Source organism: Carcharhinus amblyrhynchos, chromosome 5, assembly GCF_965287045.1.
Source record: "Carcharhinus amblyrhynchos chromosome 5, sCarAmb.v2.hapA, whole genome shotgun sequence".
Taxonomy (NCBI): Eukaryota; Metazoa; Chordata; class Chondrichthyes; order Carcharhiniformes; family Carcharhinidae; genus Carcharhinus; species Carcharhinus amblyrhynchos.
In genome coordinates, this window is record NC_137328.1 from 24,073,580 (window position 1) to 24,099,379 (window position 25,800).

Genomic DNA, 25,800 nt, shown 5'->3' on the forward strand with positions numbered 1-25,800 from the left:
ATATGCACAAACCTTGAAAGATGATAGGATAAGAAGACTAAAAATGAGACCTCTTGTTTTATTAATAGTACAGAAACTAATAGGTTATGCTGTTGATTCATTAGGTGCTGACTAGGCCCCAACTGGAGTATTATGCCCATATCTAGACACCATACTTTAGAAAGGGTTTCAAGGTTTTGGAGAGGGAGCAGGGAGATTTAATAGAATAAGAGATGAAGGACACGAACTGCAGTGCTTCAAGAAGTCCGCTCACCCTTACCTTCTCAAGGATCAGCAATAAATGCTGGCATAGCCAGTAAAGCCTACATCCCATGAATGAATGAAGAAAAACTTATGGGGGCAGATTAGCGTAATTGGGCTTGTTCTCCTGAAAGCGTGAAGGTTAAAGAGAAATTTAATGGGGGGTGTTCAAAAGTATGAGCAGTTTGATTGTGTCAGTGTGGAGAAGCTGCTTCTATAGTGGAAGGGCCATTCACCAGAGGGCACACTTTAAAGTAACTGTCAAAAAAAAACCAGATGCAAGATGAGGAGAATATATTTTGCTCTAATCTGTAAAGGAATGGTTGAGATTTGAATTAATTAGAGATGTGTTAGATACAAAGAGCTGAATGGCCTCCTTCTCGACTGTATATTTCTAGAAAAAGGTGGATACAAACTCAAGTCTTTTTTCATTCTGTTTCCTGTTGCTGCTATCTGAGTCCAGCCTATGAAAATAAGAGAGAGCGAGAGAGAGAGAGAGAGAAAGATCACTTCCACCAGATTCCCAATCCTCATGTATCTAAAATCATTTGGCCCATCAAGTCTGCACTGACTCTCATAGAATTATAGAATCCCTACAGTACAGAAGGAGGCCATTTGGTCTATTGAGTCTGTACCAACCACAATCCCATCCAGGCCCTATTCCCATAACCCTCATTTACCCTGCTAATCCCCCTGATATTAGCATGGCCAATCAACCTAACCCACACATCTTTGGACTGTGGGAGGAAACTGGAACATCCAAAGCAGACAAAGGGAGAATGTACGAATTCCACACAGACTGTCACCAAAGGCTAGAATTGAACCCAGTTGTCTGGAGTTGTGAGGCAGCAGTGCTAACCACTGTGCCATCATGTTGCCCCAAGCAATCTTTCCAATTGTCACAAAACTGGTTGAGTGAGACAGAAACCTGCCACTCCTACCCAGTTGGATCAACATGAAATCCTTGCCTCGGCTGAATGACTGATTCATGCTGCCCTTTGAAAAAGACAACTTTTCAAAGAAATTGATACAGTTCAACAATAATAAGTAACTGTAGAAGCAACAGCAGGGTTAAGAACACTGTTTTCCCAGGCAAACTTTGAATGGGTATCCAGAGAGCAAATATCAGACAAAGCAGCCAGTAGAAATTGGCACCATTGAAGGTTTAGGAATATTTGTCATCTGCTCCACTGTTGCTAAAAGAGATGATGGAAAGAGGAGAAAATAACAGGGATTTGATTAAATGACCAGAGTCTTTGATTACTCAGCATTTTCACGCAGTGAATGACTGAGCCACAATAATTGGGGAAATCCCCAGTGTTAAGCCATCTAATATCAGCCAGCATTAGGTTTGGGATGCTACACTTACCATAGAGGCCCCTGGGGAGAGTAAAGGAAAAATTGTCTCAGCTTTTCCTTCTTTAATCTCTATCAGAGGTCCTTGCTGAAAGTGTATTGTGCAGCTGTAATGGTAGCGATAGAACCAAGTGCCACTGTGATGCCTTGCACATAAGAACATTTTTTTTGCCATTCGTGGGACATGGGTGACACTGGCTGGCCAGCATTTATTGCCAATCCTTAGTTGCCCTTGAACTGATTGGCTTGCTTGGCCATTTCAGAGGGCAGTTGAGAGTCAACCATATCGCACTGGCTCAGGAATTATATGTAGACTAGACTTGGTAAGGATGGCAGATTTCCTTCCCTGAACACATTAGTGAATCAGGTGGATTTTTCCAACAATCAACAATGGTTTCGTGGTCATTAGTAGATTCTTAACTCCAGATATTTCTTATTGAGTTCAAAGTCTACCACCTGCTGCGGCGAGCTTCGAACCCGGGTCCCCGAACATTAGCTGAGTTTCTGGATTGATAGACTAGTGATAATACCACTAAGCCATTGCCTCTCCTACTGTGATGCCTCACACATATGGACATAAGAACTAGGAGCAGGAATAGGCCTTTCAGTAATATCATGGCTGATCTTTCAGTGGACTCAGCTCCACTTACCCACCCACTCATCATAACCCTTAATTCCTTTACTGCTCAAAACTCTATTTGTCTTTGCCTTAAAAACATTCAGCAAGGTAGCCACAGCTGCTTCACTGGGCAGCAAACTCAACAGATTCACAGTCCTTCGGGTGAAAAAGTTCCTTCTTAACTCAGTTTGAAATCTGCTCCCCCTTATTTTGAGGCAATGCCCCCTAATTCTAGTTTCACCCGCCTGTGGAAACAACCTCCCTCTTCCCTCTTCCATCTTCCATCTGGATAGTCTGCCATTTACCATTTTGATCAGGTAAAAGATGGTTATGTGATCACATCCCAGAATGACAAAGAAGCTTTAAACATTGAAACAAATAGCATCAATCAAAGTAAAATGCTGCAGAGATTAAAATGTATTTCAGATGGATAACAACCAGAGTTTGATATTGCGCCCGCTAATCTCTGGCAAGAATCCCGATGGCTTAGTGAATTGGACATCAGGGCTAAAACAGGAATGGCACCAGGCATTAGACTTGTTACAATTCTCCTGGCATGGCATGTCGGCCCAAATGCAATTAAATAGGCATTTAAATGTCATTAGTGGATTGGAGGTCAGATTCTCTGGCAAATTACTGGGAGACCGATGTTTCAGCGGGTAGTTCACTGGCCTGGATTTGGTGCAGGTTCTGACAAACATGGACCTGGCAACTTGGACTCCAAGGTGGGGGAGGGGGGTGGGGGGGGGGGGGGTGGGGGGGGGGGGGCAGCAACAAGGAAATTGTTGTGCCCATATGCCCCTCTGCCACGACAGGCTGCAGAAGGAGGATCCGTCAAGAGAATTGGGAGATGGGTGGGTTCAGGCTGAGGGAAAGAGGTTGACCTCGGGACTCTTTCCCGGGATGAGGGTCTTGTGGCTGGACTGACCCTAAAGAAAGTGACGTCTCCTAACAGTCTGAGGACGTCAAAGGGATCTTCTCACACCTGGGGCTTAGAAACTGAGAGAAACGGCAATCCCTTCTACAAAATAGAGTGTTGCTGTGACTTTTCAAACTAACCAAGCCACTTCAAAGGTTTCATGGCAGACAAGAATGAATATTTATAACAAAAAACTGCCTGAAATTACTATGCTAGGAGTGAGCTCCACCTTTCCCAGTGCTGGAAGTGGCAGTCCAGCTTCAGGACATCCATCCCAGGAAAGAGCCAACCACTTCCCCCCAACCCAAGTCCACTCAAACCACAGGGCCTGGCAGCAGAAGAGGGGCCACATGGGCACAAAACTTTCCTCTCTGCTCCCACTAGGTCTGGATGACACTGTAGTTGACAGAGTGTTAGTGCCAGAGTGCTGGGGGCAATACAGCCAAGGAACTGGACCTGAACAGCATCCTATATTGGAGTGTCTCTGTTGTTGGGGAGGGGGGAAGCATGTGGCCAGGTGGTGTTGAAGTGGCGGGGTGGGGAGGGGCTGGCCCATTCTTTCAGTGGTGTGGGGGAAGGATGCTCCTCTGTGCTGAAACATTGGAGGTGTTTTCCTTTCAGTGGGGTGACTATGTTTGTTGTGGGCAAAAGGGGGATCTGTCTCTCAACATTGAAATCAGGGTGTCCTTTAAAAAAATCGCTGTAAAGCCAGGTTGGCTGGTGGGTTTTGCATCATGCATAAAATTGGAATGGTTGAATCCCACTTGACAGGCGACGCTAAGACCTGCGGGAAACACTCCAGTGGCACAGTGGTTAGCACTGCTCCTTCACAGCATCAGGGACCCAAGTTCGATTCCCGGCTTGGACTACTGTCTATGTGTAGGTTGCACCTTCTCCCTGTCTGGGTTTCCTCCGGTTGCTCCGGTTTCCTCCCACAGTCCGAAAGTCGTGCTGGTTAGGTGCATTGGCCATGCTAAATTCACAATCAGTGTACCCGAACAGGCGCCAGAGTGTGGTGACTAGGGGATTTTCACAGTAACTTCATTGCAGTGTTAACGTAAGCCTACTTGTGGCACTAATTAAAAGAAAACAATAAGTCAGACGTAATTAGAGACGGGAGAATCATGCTCCATGCGTCATTGGAAAATCTTTGGCAAAGCTCCGTTTGTTAATCATTCAATACGAACAAAGCAGGCTTGGTCTCCGAAAATATAATTTCTGATTTGCTTTGTAGAAATTCTGATGACTCCACAGCAATGGTCACATGCCACAAACTGCAGCATGTATTCTTTAATAGCAAACCTTGGTCAAACTGTTAACACCTATATCGAGAAATACACCCACTGCTGGCATTAAACATTCTATAAATAAATTTAGCACCAACAACTCCAACTTAAAATTTCATTCAGAACCCATCTGCGAACGCTGTCATTAAAAATAATTATTTCAGTTCTGAGATTTTTTTTCTGAGAGGTGGTGACCATCCTCCCATGAGCTGGTTTGATCGTTCATAACATTGAAATTATCAACGACAAAATGCCTCGGTGTTTATCGTACAAATATTTTGAGATTTGACTGAACCAAACACCAGTCCAGCGATCGCTACAAAGACTGCCAACTGTCACAGGAGAAGCTGAGAATTAATGACGGTCTCTTTAATTATTGATAGTACTCACTGCAAAACAATTAACCCTTTTCAGCCATGTAATATTAACTGGGCTTTTAGTTTTATATCTGTGGTGGAAATCTGAGGGAAGCTTTTATGAAATTGTGCTCCTATTAGAATGCACTGTCCACCGAGAACCGATAAGAGGGGGGGTGGTTTGGTGACTATATCAGGGAGAAGAATGGCACAATGGTTAGTACTGCTGCCTCACAGCACCAGGAATGTGGGTTCAATTCCCTTGGATCACTGTCCGTGCGGAGTCTGCATGTTCTCCATGGGTTTCCTCCGGATGCTCCAGTTTCCTCCGACAGTCTGAAAGACGTGCTGGTTAGGTGCATTGGCCATGCTAAATTCTCCCTCAGTGTACCCGAACAGGCGCCTGAGTGTGGCAACTCGGGTATTTTCACAGTAACTTCATTGTAGTGTTAATGTAAGCCTACTTGTAACAATAGTGAATAAACTTAAAAACAGAGGAATACAGGAGTAGATGGAAAGAGCTCATTGGTGTGGAGAATGAACACCAGAATCGACCACTTGGGCTGAATGGCCTCTTCCTGCAATCTGTATATCATGTAATTCTGTATCATGATCTAGCGGCCACTTTCGTCATGGTTTCTTGTCCATTAAGCAAGGCACTCTGTTTCCATACTGTTTAATGTATTATCAAAATGCAAAGGTGCTATTTTACAAAGCATGGGACTGCAGTGAAAGTTATATTTGTTAAAGTGGAGGGTACCAATTATGGAGAATGGACTGCTTTGTGATAATTGATGTAGCCAACAACACACCTTCAGTAGCAACCTCAGCAGAGTCTACCAATGGCACCCCATGGCCAATGTGAAAACATCAATTCATAGGCATTTTTAATGATGCCCAAATTTATTCCTAAGGTTGCGTCACCTAAAAATTCAGTTGATACAGACTAAACTTCTTTACTGTAAGGTTCATGCCGTAGGAGTGAGAGATGGTCAGTTAAGGTCCTGATCCTTCAATGGTGGACATCAGTGAGTTCAAATACCATTGCAGCATGTTGTAAATACGATGTTCTGTTGGTTAACTGTGAAAGCTGTTGGACTGTTGCAAACACATTACTGCTCCTCTGATATCCTTCAGGAAGCAGAATGTGCCACCCTCACCAGGTCTAGCCTATGGGTGATTCATCCCACGCTGCTGAGGGTGAAATTGGGCTCCCAACACAAGGTCCCAATGGGTTCCAAAACATCCACAAAGTGTGCGCTTTTTTCTGATTGACACTATATTGTTAAAGATGCTTTCACGTGCACACCTACCATTTGCTGCCAGCATGCAGGGCAGATCGATTCTGACTATAATCAGCATACAATGCTGATCTACTGCCAGCAATGTCAGTTTGATTTCCCACGATCGAGTCTCAGCCTGCTTCAACTTTACACAACTGAACACCCCACTGAGCGGCATGATGGATTCCCCAACCAGTGCCACTAACAGGCGAGTTGCTGAATTATTTCACCACATTTCTGGAGCAGTTCTACACGTTTTTTTTCAGTTTTCTCTAATTGTTTTAAATTTCAGTGGGATGGGGCATGGCAGATGCTGAAGTATGTTTTTGTTGACACCGATCAGTTGCTTAGGTAGGGCGGCACGGTGGCACAACGGTTAGCACTACCGCCTCATAGCACCAACAATTTGTGTTCACTTCTGGCCTCGGGTCACTGCTTGTGTGGAGTTTGCACATTCTCCCCATGTCTGCATGGTTTCTTCTGGGTGCTCCGGTTTCTTCCCACAATCCAAAGATATGCAGGTTGGGTTGATTTTTTTTTGTGAGGATAAATACATGGGGTTACAGGGATAGGGTGAGATTGTTGTTGTTGCATGTTCAATGGGCCGAATGGCCTCCTTCGAAACTGTAGGTGTTCTATAAAATAAAAAGAATCCCCTCTTCCCCCCAGGTGAGTCCAGGTGATTATGAGGGGCATGGACAGGATGGATGAATGGTCAATTACAAGGGATACAAGTAAAAAATGAGGGAGGTTTAGAGAGGATTTGAGGAAAAGCTTTTTTACTCAGAAGGTGGTGACGATCTGAAATGCACTGCATGGGAGGGTAGTAGAGGCAGGATGCCTCACATCCTTTAAAAAAGTTTGATTCAATTTGATTTTGATTTATTATTGTCACATGTATTAAAATACAGTGAAAAGTATTTTCTTGCGTGCTATACAGACAAAACATACCATTCATTGAGAAGGAAACAAGAGAGTGCAGAATGTAATAGTCATAGCTAAGGGGTAGACAAAGATCAACTTAATGCAAGGTAAGTCCATTCAAAAGTCTGACAGCAGAAGGGAAGAAGCTGTTTTTGAGTTGGTTGGTACGTGACCTCAGACTTTTGGATCTTTTTCCCGACAGAAGAAGGTGAAAGAGAGAATGTCCAGGGTGCATGGAGTCCTTAATTAGGCTGGCTGCTTTGCCAAGGCAGCAGGAAGTGTAGACAGAGTCAATGGATGGGGGGCTGGTTTGTGTGATGGATTGGGCTACATTAAAGACCTTTGTCCCTTGCGGTCTTGGGGCCATACTAAACTGTGATACAACCAGAAAGAATGTTTTATATGGTGCATTTGTAAAGGCTGGTGAGAGTTGGAGATGACAAACCAAATTTCCTTAGTCTTCTGAGAAAGTAGAGGCGTTGCTGGGCTTTCTTAACGATAATGTTGGTATGGGGGGACCAGGACAGGTTGTTGCTGATCTGGGTATCTAAAAACTTGGAGCTCTCAATCCTTTCTACTTCATCCCCATGGATGTAGACAGGGGCATGTTCTCCTTTACCTTCCTGAAGTCGATGACAATTTCCTTCATTTTGTTAACATTGAGGCAGAGATTATTGTTGCCGCACAGGTTCACCAGATTCTCTATCTCATTCTTGTACTCTGTCTCATCGTTGTTTGAGATCTGACCCATGACGGTGGTGTTGTCAGCAAACTTGAAAATCGAATTGGAGGGGAATTTGGCCACAGAGTTATATAAAGAGTATATAGTAGGGGGCTTGTGGGACACCAGTATTGAGGATGGTCGTGGAGGAGGTGTTGTTGCCTATCCTTACTGATTGTGGTCTGTGAGTTAGGAAGTTCAGGACCCAGTCGCAGAGGAAGGCGCCGAGGCCCAGGCTACCTGGATGAGTACTTGGCACATCATAACATTCAAGGCTATGGGCCAAGTGCTGGCAAGTGGGACCAGGTGAACAGGTCAGGGCCTTTCTGCATTGATGCAGACTCCATGGACTGAAGGGTCTCTTCTGCACTGTAGGATTCTGTGATCCTGTGAGGTGAAAAGCTTGGGCATACAGGTCCCTGCTCGAGCCCTAGAATGACCAGGTGCATAAAAGGTGGCTGAACCATGGGCAAACAGAGTGTACCCATGGATTCCTTGGAGAGTAATGCAAACTTGCAGACGGACAAGGGTGCATGACATTATGGTTGGGGAAGGAGACATCACAGATGAGTCATGCCACTAACATCAAGCTACATAACAGGTCACTTGCTCAAGAGTGGAATTTTAGTGATTTCTCTGAACTCTTCCCCACAGCGTGAGGAAGTTCAGCTGGGTTGCTACCAAGTCCTGTGGTGCTGAGGGGGTGGGACGTTGGTTTGTGGGGAGCAACCCCGAAGGCTATCTCAGGGTGACTTTTCCTCCTCCAGCGGGGAACATGTGTCACAGCTGTCACCCACACCCAGCCCCAACACGGATACTCACACCTCAGTGGGTCCAATAAGTAGCCATGATATGGAATACCAGTGTTGGACTGGGTTCAGTATCTTGTCTGCTTTCTTGCATCTTTGTAGAAACTTGATGTCTGTATCAATATGCATGATTGTTGCTTTCTTGCATCTTTGTAGATAAGTAGGCAGGCTTCTGGGTCACTCAGTCGTGAGCACCTCACAGTTGACGATCCACAGTAGGCCGAGGCAGGGATATCCCAGAGAACCAGCACTTGGAGGGGTGCCAGAGCCCAGGGCTCTGCTGAGCCCCTTGCCGATGATGTGCCCCTTGGTCAGGTCATCCCACAGCTCTGGAGCCACAAAGGCAGAGTTGGAAGTTTCAGGAGAGGGTAACAATAGCCCTCCTCTGACTGCAACGCCCATTGGAGGAATCCCATTGCCTTTCATCTGACGAAATGGTGCCATCACTGCACTGTACCGAGGGCTACACCCCAAGATTGGTGTCTGCAGTGGAGCAGTTGCACAGGGCATGCACTCCATGGCAAGAGATGCCCACACCATGGTGCAGGGCTTCGATGCATGGACTGGTGAGAATCCATGAGTGTTAGTGAAAAAGCACAGCGGTTTTCTGGATTTCACTCCCCCCCCGCTCCATCCCATGTGGTGAACAGGGGCCCCCAGGAACGCAGAGGGAGAAGGATCAACAGGGGTATATCCAGTCACTGGACCCTGGGCAAACCTACCTATCTGTCAATGATCCCTCCCCTCCTTGTGAGCGACACACCTCCAGCCTCTGACACCGAGGAGGGGAGCAGTCCAACATCCAAGTGCAGTGCTGGACCCTCAAATTCCTGACCCCCCACCCCAGGGGACACTCACCATCTCAGATCAAAGGGTGTGGAAGTCAACAGTCCACCTCAAGCTCAGCTGTGGATCCTGGGGAGACACCTAGGTATAGTGGACGGGTCAGGAAGATGAAGAAATCATAGGCATTTAGTGGAGAAGGCACTATTGTATAGGGGTCGCCATTTTGATCTGAATGTTTGTCAACAAATTTCACTTTATTCATCTACAGAGTCTTCACCCTGTCTGTTCATGCCACCAAGCTTGGGGGAACAACTGCGCTCACCCGCATCTCATCCCTATGGAGTGTGAGAATGGCTGTGTCCCTCCCACCATCTTTCTAACCCCCACTAAGAAAGGACACTCTCTCAGCGGAGATATGAACAGGAACCCAGGAAAGGAGGACACAGAAAGTGCTGCCTGCATACCAGCCATCATAATACCTTTAAAGCAAGGGATCCCCAACATGAAGGGTAGAGAAATCCTGAGAGTGACCCCTGCCAGCACATCTCCCAGAAATGGCAATTCTGGGACCCCCCCTGAATTGAATCTATCCATACACCTTGAATCCAGTCCAGTGCCCCCAGAGCAGTGCATACCAGGAAGGGTGCTGGCTGCCTGAGCGTTCACCTATGAAACTCCCCTTGTAGGGGAAGGTGCCAGGTTCATGCTTGTGTAGATCTGTTTTAAATGGTGTTGACATGATGTCACCAGTGAGGGGTGGGGGAGGGTGGGGGGGGGGGGTTCCAGAGAGAGTCTGAGCTAATGACATGCTAATGTATTAAAATGAGCTTTCTGTGGTCCCGTGATGTGTTTCAGTTCGCTCCACTGATTAGGTCTTGGGAAGATTGTAACTCAGAAATTTGCCTGTGTGAATCGTGGCCTCTGGATTTTGAGCATGTGTCACCATTCTCACAGACAGGATGGGGCCTGAAGGGGAAGTTCAATCCTGGGCTCAAAATCACCCTCAAAGTCAATGTTGTACGTGAACAACTAATCTGAATGTGACACTAGTAACCTCAACTTCATTTCCCCATTCACTGCAGTCCCACACTCTCTATTCCCTCTCTGTCATTGTCTTGCCACAATTTGAAACTCAATTCAAAACAAAATACACATTCCAATCCAAATTTATACATTAAATGATTCCATATATTGCGTTTGGACACCTATCTATGATTATTACAAAAGACTATTAACCAGCAAACTTCCCAGATTCCAACATCTCTTAACAAAGATTCAATATTACAACTGTGAGATTAGGTACAAGAAAGTTAACTTGATGATCACAGCAGATACATTTAACAGATAGCCTAACCCAGTGAGAATGGAAGATGGACGAAGCGAGCTGGTAAAATTGCGCGAGAGTGGAGAATCAGGATCATGCCCAATTTTTCTGCTCTTGCGATCTTACAAGAGCCAGATTTCCAGTGAGGTCATCATCTCATCAAAAATGGGATAGAGGCTGAATTCGTTATAATCTTCATTTGCATCTTTTTAGTGAGATTGGCGCTGAATCGTTCAGTCTTCCTTGCCTTTATGGCCTCCCGATTAATGGGGAAGATTTATGTTGGCCTTGCCAGTGGAACTGGAGGCCGTTGAGGACCCCGGGGAGGGTGAGGGCAAGGGGTGCCCCTTGGGCAGTGCTAGCCTGGCAATACCACCTTAAGCACTGCCCACATGCCAGTGAGGGTAGTGTGGTCTATGGGGCATGGCTGGTGGTGGCAGGGCCAATTGGGGGAGAGCCTATGGGGCAGTTTCTAGGGGAGCTAGGGAATGGGGCTTATAGGGGTCAAAAAAGGGTGGGGCCTGAAGGGGAAGCTCGATCCTGGAGGGAGGGGGCCCCGCTCGCACGTTGCCTGTGTTTTGACCGGGGTTGGGGGAGGGAAGGGTAACTACTGCACACTCAATTATGACTGGATTGGGCTGAGAGGGTAACCGCTGCCACTCTGCAAGTGATTGGATAAGTGGGGGTCTGGATGTTGTGTGGGGGCAGTGGTGGAGGCTACATGTTCATGCAGAATGGGGCTCGTGATCGGCCATGGACCCCTGTGATTGTGGAGGAGGGAAAGAGTTTGTGAGGCGGTCTGCAATGGCAGGGGCTTGACAGCGCTGTCTGTCAGACCCCAGCTGTTGAAATTGCGCATGTGCAGAACTAGACGTCTGCAGGTGTTCAATAGCTCCCTCTACGGTTGCTAATATGCTTGCGCAATACCTACCTCTGCAGGCTGGCTGTCAAATTAAGCCCAGCCCACTGCCTGTAGCAGCGGAAACAGTCTAGCCCAAATTTTCCATGTCTCAATATGAAAGATTAAGTGTGAAAACTCACCCAAAAAATGGATCAGAACTCTTCCATTTTCATACTAGCTGGTCACCTAGAATCTTTCTTGTAAAATGCCATCCAGATTCTTAGGTATACAAGTTTACTTAATTGACATTCACTTGAATATGTTTTCCAAATTGATCTGCTACATTTTACACAATGCAAATGCCAGCAGTTATCAGAAGAAACTGGAAGATTGTATTCAACAAAAACTGGAAAAGCATCATCGAGGGATGGTCTAGTTCAATTCAGCCTGGGTATGAATAATGATATTGAAGGTGTTTTCAAGAGAATGAGGTCGGTCAAGAACATATGCAAAACGAAGTTTCATTGATTTAACATCAAGTTCCTACCCATTCTTTGTCCAACATTGCATTTGATCTCCTTTATGCCATGGCCTTAACTTCGTTATGTCCTATTACTGTACCAAGTACCCCATTGTTCAGCAACTACACAATAAAGTTTGTTTATTAGTCACAAGTTGGCTTACATTAACAGTGCAATGAAGTTACTGTGAAAGTCCCCGAGTCGCTACACTCCGGCGCCTGTTCAGGTACATTGAGGAAGAATTTATCGTGGCCAATGCAGCTAACCAACACGTCTTTGGACTGTGGGAGAAAACCGGAGCACCCGGAGGAAATCCACGCAGACAGGAGGAAAATGTGCAGACTCCACACAGACAGTTACCCAAGACAGGAATCAAACCCAGGTCCCTGGTGCTGTGAAAAAGCAGTGCTAACCACTGTGTCACTGTGCCCCCCCATGTCATACTTCATATGTCAAGCACAACAGTTGCACACTCTCTAGGGTGCTATTTTCAGTTTATTTGGTGTACCTAGAGAGATTATTACAGCTAATGGACTAATATTTATTGGTAAACCATTGCAGGATATGTGTGAGAAATGGACCATTGATCACACTACTTTTTCTCCTCATTACTCTCGATCTAACAAATTTACACGGGAATTAAGGGTTATGGGGAGAAAGCGGGAAAGTGGAACTGATCCACTTCAGATCAGCCATGATCTTATTGAATGGCGGGGCAGGCTCGAGGGGCTAGATGGCCTACTCCTGCTTCTATTTCTTATGTTCTTAAATCATTTGCACATAAAATACCTAATTATAAGACAGACCAAGCAAGATCTATGCCATTGAATCCCTACAGTGCGAAAAGAGGCCACCTGGCCCATCGAGTCTGCACTAACTCTCCAAAAGAGCATCCCAAGCAGGCTCTCCCCTCCACCTAATCCCCATAACCTTGCATATTTACTATGGCTAATCCACATAAAATGCACATTTTTGGACATCAAAGTGCAATTAATCCACCTAATCTGCACATCTTGTGGGAGGAAACTGGAGTACCCAGAAGAAACACATGCAAACACAGGGAGAACGTGCAAGCTGCACACAGACAGTGACCCAAGGCCAGAATCAAACCTGGGTTCCTGGAGCTGTGAGACTGCAATGCAAACCCAATGTGACATTGTACTGCCAAATGCTTTGGTTCATCTCAGAGTGATACCTTCCAATTCAGTCATTCCGTCATTGGCAGAGCTCATATTTAGATTTACCTACTTTTACCCATTCTACTCTCTCAAAAATAATTGAGCAATTTCTGAAGCAACAACAGAAGGTGACCAATGTGTTGAATAAAAACACAGGTACTGAATTGCCAAGTTTAGAGTTTGGAAATGCATTTGCATCCAGGATCCCACAGAAAGTATGTGGCAACCAGCTAAAATGAGAAGGATTTTGTCAGAAATAAGATTCTACAAAATTGTTACATAGAAGTGTGCAATGGTGAGGCAAATCAGATCTGTTCCAGTCCTCAGCCATCATGCAGTGGCATTGCATCGAGGACAAGATCCTAAATGTAATTAAGAACAGCATCAAAGTGTGACAATTATCTTGTCCCTTCATTTTCACTGTCCTCCGGTGTTTCCAGCACTGAAGATATGTTAGAGTCCTTAGCCATCCAAAATGAAAAGGGACGAGGTTCGGGTTATGTTGAGGGAATAGGAGAAAGCAGGAGATGCATTCTTACTCTACCTGCAGCTTGTAAATCAGAAAAGGCTGAGGAATGATGGGATGTGAGAAGGAAGATTAGCTATGAAGATATCATCATCCTCAATGGCTTCAGCACTAACAGTGATCACAACAAGAAGTCTCACAACACCAGGTTAAAGTCCAACAGGTTTATTTGATAGCAAAAGCCACTAGCTTTCGGAGCGCTGCCCCTTCATAAGGTGAGTGGGATTTCAGTTCACAAACAGGGTATATGAAGACACAAGTTCCGTCCCACCATCAGACTCACCATAGACTACTCTCCAGAATCGATTGCATTCTTGGACACACACATCTCCATCAAGGATGGTCACCTCAGTACTTCATTCACGATTCTCCACTTCTCCAGCCTCCACTCTAAACACGTTAAAGAAACCATCCCCTATGGACAAGCCCTCTGTGTACACAGGATCTGTTCAGATGAGGAGGATCGTGACAGACACCTCCAGACGCTGAAAGATGCCCTCATAAGAACGGGACATGGAGCTCAACTCATCAATCGACAGTTCTGACGCGCCACAGCGAAAAACTGCAACGACCTCCTTAGAGGACAAACGCTATACACGGCGGACAGAGTACTCTTTGTTATCCAGTACTTCCCTGGAGCGGAGGAGTTACAACATCTTCTCCGGAGCCTTCAACATGTCGTTGATGAAGATGAACATCTCGCCAAGGCCATCCCCACACCCACATTTCTTGCCTTCAAAGAACTGCACAACCTCAAACAGACCATTGTCTGCAGCAAACTACTCAGCCTTCAGGAGAACAGTGACCACGGCACCACACAACCCTGCCGTAGCAAACTCTGCAAGACATGCCAAATCATCGACACGGATGCCACCATCTCACGTGAGAACACCATCCACCAGATACACAGTACATACACTTGCAACTTGGCCAACATTGGGAACCTGATACAGTGCAGGAAAGGATGTCCTGAGGCATGGTACACTGGGGAGACCATGCAGACGTTACAACAATGGATGAATGAACACCGCTCAACAATTACCAGGCAAAAGTGTTCTCTTCCTGTTGGGGAACACTTCAGCAGTCATGGGCATTCAGCCTCTGATCTTCAGGTAACCGTTCTCCAAGGCAACCTTCATGACACACAACAATGCACAGTTGCTGAGCAGAGACTGATAGCAAAGTTCTGCACACATGAGGATGGCCTCAACCGGGATCTTGGGTTCATATCACACTATCTGTAACCCCCACCACTTGCCTGGGCTTGCAAAGTCTCACTAACAGTCCTGACTGGAGACAATACACATCTCTTTAATCTGTGCTTAACCCTCTCTCCAGTTACATTGTCTGTACTTCCAAGAGTTGATTAGCTGTAAAGACTTGCATTCCAATCATTATTTCGTAAATTGAGTTTGTGTCTGTATATGTCCTGTTTGTGATCTGAAATCCCACTCACCTGATGAAGGGGCAGCGCTCGAAAAGCTAGTGGCGTTTGCTACCAAATAAACCTGTTGGACTTTAACCTGGTGTTGTGAGACTTCTTACTGTGTTTACCCCAGTCCAATGCCAGCATCTCCACATAATGATCGAAACCCCAGCGATCTCCACCCCATAATGACCAGTACCATCTCCTCCATGAGGGATTTTACATGGAGGTGCACCTCTTCACTCCACTTCTTTCCTGAAGACCCTAGCTGTGTGTCACTTTCTCCTGCAAAGCTGAGAGAAGGGAGTCACTCCGTATCATGAAGCTTGTTTGGCTGCTATGGCTGTTATGAATAGCTGCCAGTATACACAAACTGTCAGATACAGGTGTGAAACATGCAGCAGTGTAAGTGGGGAAAGGTGAGGGAAAGCATATGAATGGTAGGGTTGAAAGAGCATTTGTAGGTATGTGATACCCTAATTGGGCAAAGGCTGAGGCTAGAGGTACAGGTTCCCCCTTTATCAATGTCCGAAAATGGCCACTGTCAGGACCACACCCAAAATGGGTGTGACGCCAATTTAAATACATTTGTACGAATTTAATTTGACTTAACAGGCTGCACACCCAAACTTACTGGCATTTTCCCTTTTACCACTGCACTCGACGGTCCAGTTTCGGCATGAAACAGACGTGGTCCGCAAAGGTCCAATTCGAGCGAACCAACTTCTTAGGAGATAAGTTCTGAGCTTCCCACAGTTCTCTAACTCAGATCAATGGGGGCAAGGCGGAGGGGGGGTGGTGGGGATGTGGTGGTCAGGGAAGTGGGTCAGCTAGCTCTACTCAGATCGGTGGGGGAGGAGGGAGGTGGGTCAGATGGCTGCATTCAGGTCAGCGGGGAAGAGGCTCCACTGCCACTCTGCCTCTGCTCAGAGAGGGGGAAGGGTGAGGTCCACTGCCACTCTGCGTGTAACCAGTGGGGGGAAACAGGGGTTCTGCTGCCGCTCAGCATGTGGTCGGCGGGGGAGGGGGTGCGATCGGTCTAGATAGCGGGGGAGGGGGGGGTGGGGTGATAAGGGAGTCATTAATGTTGTAGGGGCGGGGCAATGTTTGTGGAGGCTAGGCGGACGCATTAACCAGCCCAGGAATGATGTGGCTGGGTAGCGTTTTTTAATCTGTGCATATGCATTTGGAGGCACTGATCAGAACTGCAGGATTTCAGGAGCATTAAGCCCAGCCCACAGGCTTCTGCAGCATGATTCAGAATCACTGATATTTTTTCAGGCAGAATGCATATGGGGGCGCTTGAGAACAGGTCCAAAAATCGGATCTGAAACACTCCCAGTTTAAAGTCTGCCCAGCACTTAGAATGAAAATGGTAAAATAGGGCCTGTAGAATCAGAGGGGTTTACAGCATGGAAACAGGCCCTTCGGACCAACTTGCCCATGCCGTCCAGTTTTTAACCACTAAGCTAGTCCCAATAGCCTGCATTTGGCCCATATCCCTCTATACCCATATAACTGTTTAAATGCTTTTTATAAGACAAAATTGTACCCCTCTACTACTGTGAGGATGTAGCAGCAAATCCAGGAGTCTGCACTGCAACACCGAGCCCACCCCCCACCCCCCTTTCCCCACAGTACTTTCAGAAACATTGAAATAGGATATGGGCAGCACGGTAGCACAGTGGCTAGCACTGCTGCTTCATTGTTCCAGGGATCTGGGTTCGATTCCCGGCTCAGGTCACTGTCTGTGTGGAGTTTGCACATTCTCCTCGTGTCTGCGTGGGTTTCCTCCAGGTGCTCCGGTTTCCTCCCACAGTGCAAAGATGTGTGGGTAAGGTTGATTGGCCATGCTAAAATTGCCCCTTAGTGTCCTGAGATGTGTTGGTTAGAGGGATTAGTGGGTAAATGTGTAGGGATATGGGGATAGGGCCTGGGTGGGATTGTGGTCAGTGTAGACTCGATGGGCAGAAGGCCTGTTTCTGCACGGTAGGGTTCTATGTTGATATTCTAAATTATCTTGTCTACAAATTGAGTGGGAGCCCTTTAAATCATGTTAGTGCTTGTTCTTTATTGAGTGACAGTGAGTATCTTGATTGGAGCTATGTGTAAGTAGAAAGTTTAACCTGCCAATCGAGCTGTTGACAACATGACAACACCAGTTTGGAAGCTTCCAGTGTGCATGGTATACACACAGAGGCAAAACCGTGTGACATGCAGGTCATGGTGGAAATGGCAGGAGGTACTGTGCACCTAACTCAAAGTATCTCCGGCTTCATAGTGCTGTGTCTGGCCTGCTGTGGATTTAAATTTCACTTCCTTCGATGGTTTACTTACTTATCTCCTGAAATTTAGGTAAAGATTAAGACGGCACTGGACTGGTTGCAAGTTGCTTCTATGCTATTTGTAAATATGCACACAGTTTGATAAGCTTACTTAAGCAAATCCCATTTTAAATATGGACATAGGGATTTATGATGGCGCATCAAGTTAATACATGAAGTGTGCCAAGTGCTGCAGGCTTGAAGTACACGCAGACATAAGATTTTTCATATGTTATGAATATATATAAACCGACATAATATTTTATGTAACCAGGAAAACATAACTGTTTTTTGGATTTTGCAAATGAGGAACCCAGCTTCCAGCAATACTGTCATCCTTCTGCATCCCAACTTCATATTACAATCCTCTGCTTGTATTCCAGTTAGTGTTCTCAAAATCTAGGAACAAGAATGATCTACAAACATGTAATAGCTGAGCCCCATTCAGGGTCCAAATGCCTGTCCTTCTCTGATTCCAGCAATTTCCCTTTGAGCACTAAAAGGCACTTTGCTTTGCTTTTTGAACATCAGTGCTGTGAGCACAAGCTTGCTGCATTTGAAAGAATACAAAAACCAGAAAGGGAAAAGCAAAACACGAAAGTGATGCTGGTGATGAGGATGGAGTGAGCAATGCAAACACACAGCATTAGGTACAGCACAGCTTTACGTTGCTTTGCTGAGGCACTCGCAGCAGGCTGCTTTTGTTATAGCTGCAATTTACAGCTCTTTTACCACTTACTATTCTTACCCTGTTAATGGCATTGACTTAGTCCCCTCACAGGCTTTTATAAGTTCAGCAGCAAAACCTGGAGCAGTTCTTAGCTTCAGCTTATCTATGTTTTACTTGGTGGCTACCACATTCGAATCAATATTTTCCCCAGTACTTACTGGGTGGTATGGTGGGCGCACTGGTTAGCACTGCTGCCTCACAGCGCCAGGGACTCGGGTTCAATTCCCAGCTTGCATCATTGTCTGTGTGGAGTTTGCATGTTCTCCCTGTGACTGCCTGGGTTTCCTCCAGGTGCTCTGGTTTCTTCCCACAGTCTGAAAGCGTCCATTGACCCGAACAGGCACCAGAGTGTGGCGACGAGGAGAATTTCACAGTAACTTCATTGCAGTGTTAATCTAAGCCTTATTTGTGACTGATAAGTAAACTTTCAACTTTATCTTATTCTAAATGTTAAGTTAGTAATCATAAACTGGACTCCAAAATAACAACTGAAGTAAAACAGCAGTTCTGGAATATTCCACTTAGGAGAGAGAAACAGATTTAATGGTTAATTCTTCAACTGAATGCTGTATTCCTCGCTACCCCACTTTTGCTGTTGTTTTTGCAAAAACTCACATTATAATTGTCGGTGTATGTTCATTATTTTCTAACCTATTGTTTTTTTCCCTCAGATCTTGCTCTCTCTTGAGTTCATCTTGTTGCTGACAGCCCTCTTCTGCTCTCTTGATCTGCTTCTGACCAAACCATTTGTCACCTAACTTTGATTTTTGGCCTCCATGATAATTGATGATACTAGTGGTTCCCTCACCTCAGGTACTGTTTCACAGTCTCCTTTCCCAAACCTCAAATCTGCTGCCAATCACCTCTCTCCTCACAAACCCCTCTTTGTCTCCTCTGTTCTTGCAAACTACCTATCTTCAATTTTCCTTTCTTATCCAAAGTCCTTGAACATATCATCACTCCCCAGATCTGTGTTAAATGTTTTCCTGCATTTCCATGTTTGAGCCTCTGCAATTAGGATTCCAGTCCCTTGACAGCACTGAAACAGTATTAATCACAGTCACAAATGACAGCCTTTTGGACTAAGGCTGAGACTTATCATCCTCCCCCATCTAACAGCAACTTTTACATACTTGATCCTGCCATCGTCCTGCAATGCCTCTCCTCTGTTGTCCATGGGACTGCACTTGCCTCATTCCATTCATCCAAGTTATTCAAAAACATAACATTAGTTTTCAAATGTGCACTGATGACACTTGTTCTAATTCACCACTACTCCTTTGGGTTCCTCCATTTTTGTTGATTTGTTACACTGCTTCTCTGTCATCCACCATCAGAAGAACAAGAAGGTTCCTCCAACTAAATATTGGTAAGACTGAAACCATTTCCTTTGGACCCCACCTCAGAATCCACTCTCTAACCAATATTTTCATCCCAAGCAAAATCTGGAGCTAAAAGGATTATATTTTTATAATATATAATAACATATTATAAAAGTAATATAATATTACTATAATATATACTCAACGTTGCTGTTGTATTTGACCCAAGTCGACCTCCTGATCACATATCCACTCCATCACTAAGACTTTTGTACCATCTCCCGTCTCAGACCCTGACTCTGCTCAACTGCTGCTGAAACCTTCGTCTGCACCTTGTCACCTCTAGACTTGACTGTTCCAATGTTTTCTTGGCTGACTTCCCATCTTCCACCATACTTAAACTTGAGCTCATCCAAAACCTGCTGCATTTATCTTAACTCAGCCCAAGTCTTGTTCACTCATGTGCTTTTAATAAAATATGTGCTCATCTATATTGGTTCTGGGTCTGGCAAAGCCTCAATTTTAAAATCTCCATCCTCATTTTCAAATCATTATATGACCTCACCACTCACTATCTCTCTAATCTAGTCCAGCCAGACCAGCCTCTAAGATCTCTGCATTTGTCCTAATTCTAGTCTTTTGCACATTGTTGACTTTATTTGCTGGCAACTGTGATTTCAGCTACCTAGGTCCTAAGTTCTGGCATGTCCTCCTTAAACCTCTCTCCCTCCCTCTCCTCCATTAAGATAATTCTCGATATTTATTTGGGCAAACTTTTGGTCACCTGTCCTGTTGTCTTCTTCTGTGTTAAGTAATTATTTTTATTTGTATCAAGCTGACAAGCAGCTTGTAACCTTTTGTTGCATTTAAAGCGCTAGATAAATGCAAGTTGTTGTTGCATTTTTACCAAAAAAGACCTAAAATTATAATTGTCAGTGTGTACTTATCATTTCAATTCCATCATTCATTTGTGAACCATGCAATGCAAAACTAAAATTCTGAAAATTGTGCAGAGATTGACAAAGTGAAATCTATCCTTCATTGTAAGTCTGATGTATGAATCCACATCTATTCATTTCATACAACATATCCTGTCAGGAGTATTTTCCAAGATTAACTTTCAAGAAAACATGTCCAGATAACTGTGATTATACAAAGGTCGTTGTTCCTTGTAGATTTTCTCAAGCAGTGTGCATGGACAATAAGGCAACCAGTAGTGGCAAAAGGAGTTTGAAATAAATGAATTTCCTGTGGCAACAGTATAGAATCAACTACACAACTGAATGGCTATTAATGTATGTGTATAGTCTGTAATCTCGTCTCACAGTTTAAAGGCTGGTTAGCAAATGGTTCATCTCACACTCATCATTTGTTTAATCTGAGTACTTTTTACAAGGATGTTGCCTGGATTGGGTGGCATGCCTTATGAGGATAGGTTGAGAGAGCTCGGTCTTTTCTCCTTGGATAGATGAAGGGTGAGAGGTGACCTGATACAGGTGTATAAGATGTTGAGAGGTATTGATTGGTTGGATTCTCAGAGGTTTTTTCCCCAGGGCTGAAATGGCTGCCACAAGAGGACTCAGGTTTAGGGTGCTGCGGAGTAGGTACAGAGGAGATGTCAGTTTTATCACTCAGAGGGTGGTGGGTGCGTGGAATCGGCTGCCATCAGTGGTGGTGGAGGTAAATTCGATAACGTCTTATAAGAGACTTCTGGATGAGTACATGGGACTTAATAGGATTGAGAGTTATAGGTAAGCCTAGTAGGTAGAGAAATGACTGGCGCAACTTGTGGGCCAAAGGGCCTGTCTGTGCTGTAGTTTTCTTATGTTCTATGTTCTACTTTGTTGAGAGAACTACTCCATATTTACTGCTGGGCATCCATGATCTTGAATGGGCTATACCTTTCGAACTTAAATGAAAAAAATCTTGGGACTGAAAATAGAAGAGAGTGCTCAGATATGCAATAGTATTGTGTCCATTAGAACCTCTCAATGTTGATGCCACCTGAGTCTTTGAGAGCTGTGGACAAGGGGTTAATATGCTTGGGGCTGGAGTGTCTCCTGAAGTGATGGCTCATCTTCTTTTCTTGTAATTTCACATTCATTGGGTACAGACTCCACTGAGCACCCTTGTAATCGTCCATAGCCATTACCCTTCTGTATCCAAATAAAAGCAAGCCTGACTGATACCCTAGGAGTGGCACAGCAGACCATTATTATAACAAAAGTGGAACATACTGTTGTTACATGTTTCAACATCATATAAGGGAACCTTTAAAAGTGGCACGACGGCACATTGGTTAACACTGCTGCCTCACAGCGCCAGGGACCTGGGTTTGATTCCCGGTTTGGGTCGCTGTCTGCGCAGAGCCTGCATATCCTTCCTGTATTTGAATGGTTTTCCTCCGGGTGCTCCGGGTTTCCCTCCACATTCCAAAAATGTACAGGTGAGGTGAATTGGCCATGCTAAATTCTCCTTCAGTGTACCCAAAGAGGCACGGAATGTGGCAACTGGGGGATTTTCACAGTAACCTCATTGCAGTGTGAATGTAAGCATACTTGTGACTAATAAATAAACTTTAACTTTAAGGAGATGTTCTTTATCTCTGCAATCTGGCTTCCTGCTACCAGAAATTGAATACTTTCTCCTTTGCCGATTCTGCATTCATTGCGGCCTTTGTCTTGGTCAGTGTGAGTTGTCCCTGTGCATTGAAAAATTTAGCATGAGTTTCCAATTGCAGATGCTCAGACTCCCCCAAACCGTCATAGAATCCCTACAGTGCAGAAGAAGCCATTTGGCCCATGACTCTGCACCAACTCTCTGACAGAGTATCTTACACATGCTCTCCTATTCCTGTAACCCCACACATTTACCATAGCTAATCCATCTAACCTACATATCGTGGGACACTAAAGGGAATTTTAACATGGCCAATCCACCTAACTATGGAAAGAAACTGGAGCACCTGGAGACAGACATGTGGAGAATGGGCAAACTCCACACAAAGAGTCACTCAAGGCTGGAGTTGAATCCAGGTCCCTAGTTCTGTGAGGTAGCAGTGTTAACCACTGTGTCACCTCATCATGTGTGCTCCCTTCAGTCTTGTGCAAGTGGGCCGATGCATTAGAAAACAACTAAGGCTGCTTAACTTCCTTGGATCCCAGATGAACCTATTTATGCCTCACCTTAATAAATGTCCCACACTTCATTGGTGGGTCTTAATTGAGCTGTGGAAGCAGCAATTAATCTTTTGTAGAGACCCTATCACCACTCTTCACACAGGGCTATAACATGACATGACTGGCTTTGTTTAAGCATGGATGAATTTCTCACTCTTTCCAATTGTGTTTCCAAATCCTAGAAATAACAGAAAGGCATGGAGGGAATCTTTCAGAATCCTCATTGCTTTTCAAGGCCTGGATCTGAGTACCCAAAATGAATAGAAAAGCGAAACATTTGTTGCTAACAGCACCCACCCAAATAAATTAAATCAAAATAAACTGAGGGACAACATGAAAGGGGTGGCCCTTAAAAAGAGTGGGGGGAGGTGGTAGGAACTGTTCAAAGCAAAAATAAACAAAGTGCAAATGAAACTTAAAACACAAAATCAAAATGCGATTAAGAGGGTGTAATAAATCCACGGAAATGAAGGTCCCATCACCAAAAGTTCCTTTATTTACGAGACAACAGACTGACACACCTGCTTTAAATAGAGAATATAGGGCTCCCTGCTTGGACCATCAATTAGGACTCAGTCAGAGACATCTTTTAGTGTAAATTGCACGAGGGTTGAGAAATCAGGATCTTACCTGATTTTTCAGCTTTTGTGATCTTACGGTATTCCCGGCAAGGTCAGCCTCTTGTCCATTTCCAGCACATCTTTCGGTCTATGGGAAGAAACCAGAGCATCGGGGGAAACCCATGCAGACACAGGGAGAACATGCAGTCTCCACACAGGCAGTGACCCAAGCGGGAATCAAAACCCGGTCCCTGGCACTGTGAGGCAGCAGTGCTAAGCATTGTGCCACCATGCCGCCCAGGACTCAGTCAGGGGGTTCATACTATAACAGGCCAACCTCATCTGCCTGACTGAAGTCATTACAGAGGGCCGATAATACACCCTAGCCCCTGAGGGGACAGAAGGTCTCGATGATGCCCGTGGACTCCGCATGCTTTCCTCTCCAGGGACACCTGGCAGCAAATGAAGTGAGTGTTTAAAACAGAACACACAGAATCCAAAGGTTTTCACCATGCGGATTAAGAAGCTGAATGCAGTGGGCTGGAAGTAGTCAACTGATTTTTAATCAGGCTGGATCTAACCTGAAGAAACTCCAGTTTTATAATGCTCAAAGCTAATGTACAGAGAAGTCGGGATGAAATCAAATCAGCGCCACATCATTAGTGCTGCACCAAACTGTACAGAATGATTCCGTTGATTGCAAGTAACTGTGGGATAAAATTCAAGTAATAAATGGTAATTGTGTCCCTAATGTGAAGCACAACATAACTAGAGCAGATTATCTAGTCATTATCACATTATTGTTTGGGAGACCTTGCTGTGCCCAAATTGGTTACTGTGTTTCCTACATTATGATGATGGCTTTTCTACCAAAAAAGGCCTAAATTGCTGTGCGGTGTTTAAGAAATCCTAAGGTCACGAAAAGTGCAATACAAATGCAAACACAGAGCTGAAATACCATGGATGCTGGAAATCGGAAATAAAAACAAAAAATGCTGAAGTAATGATAATAGCAGGTCTGGCAGCATCTGTGGCAAGAAAACAGGGTTAATGTTTCAGGTCTGTGACCGTTCATTTTCTGTTTGTTGTTTCATTATAAATGCATGTTCTCTCTTTCTCACTGGGGTATAATTTCACAAGATGTATGATGACCTCTGAGCCTTCAGATTAAGGATTTCCTGATGGTAAATGGTAGGAAGCAATCTGACATCAATATTGAGTCTAACCCTGTCATTATCTGGCTCTAAGCACACTGCAAGGATCACTCGGTAGCCACCTTTGTCGTTTTGACTTCCCTTTGCTGCGCTACATTCACTTTTAGCGCACGTATGTAGCAGACAATTCCAGCCAAGGGATCAATGCAGGAATTTTCTGGTCTGTAAGGTTCATAAAGGGGAAGTTTCTCTTGGAGCCATTAGGGCAGCACTCATTGCTAACTGACAAAAAAAGTCTACTTAATATGAAGATGTACAAGGCAAGCCTTTCACACAGAGGGTGGTGGGTGCCTGAAGGAAGGTAGTGGAAGCAGATACAATAGTGAGTTTTAAGGGGCGTCTGGACAAATACATGAATAGGATGGGAATAAGGGGACATAGTCCCCTGAAGGATAGGGGGTTTTAGTTCAGTCGGGCAGCATGGTGGGTCGAAGGGTTTGTTTCTGTGCTGTAATTTTCTTTGTTCTTTGAAATCATGATACATACAAGGTGACCATCAACTTGCTGACTCTTTGTAAAAACTTTTGGTCCTATTCCTTTGAACGTTCTCAACCACTACAAATTTTTACCTTTACCCAATTCTCTTCTCAAAATCACTATGGAATCGGCTTCCACTAGTCTTTCAGCTTGCTGAAATTGTTTTTCCTCATTGCCTCCCTGGTTTGTTTGCCAATGATCTGAAGTTTGTATCAACTGGTTGCCAACCCCCCTGCCAATGCAAACAGCCTCATTATTTATCCTGTCATCACCTCTAACTATATTGAGTACCTCCACTGAATCTCTACTTGCTTCACTCAAAGGAGAACAATCCCACCTTGTTGAAATGTTCCATGTAACCCAAGTCCCTCATCCCTTGTATCATTTTAGTGAATGTCATCTGCCCAAGGCCTTGACATCCTTCCCAAAGTTTGGTAGCCAGAATTGGACAAAATGTGCTGTTTGGAATTTTCCCGCCTGTAATTGGAATCATAGCGGGCAGAAGGGTGGGCCATGCAAAGGTCAGTTGACCTCGGGCGGGATTTTCCAGTCTTGGGGCAAATGCATCCAGAAAGTCTGCCACTAGCTGAGACTTAACCAAGGATTTGTAAATGTTTAGCCTTATTTCCTTGATTCTGTACTCAATCCCTTGTTTATAAAGCGGAGGATAATGTATGCTTTTTAACATTGAACAAGATTTCTGTTCATAGGTGTGAGTCATCAAATTATGTAGCAATTTAATGATCAAGAAGTCAGTCTTACAATAAGGCTTTCCAAATGATGTCACAAAATGCCTGTGATATGTCACAGCCCCGTAAATGCAAGCATTTATTTAAACTAATCCTTTTGGTTAGAAATAGTGCAAGCTGCTAAGCTATC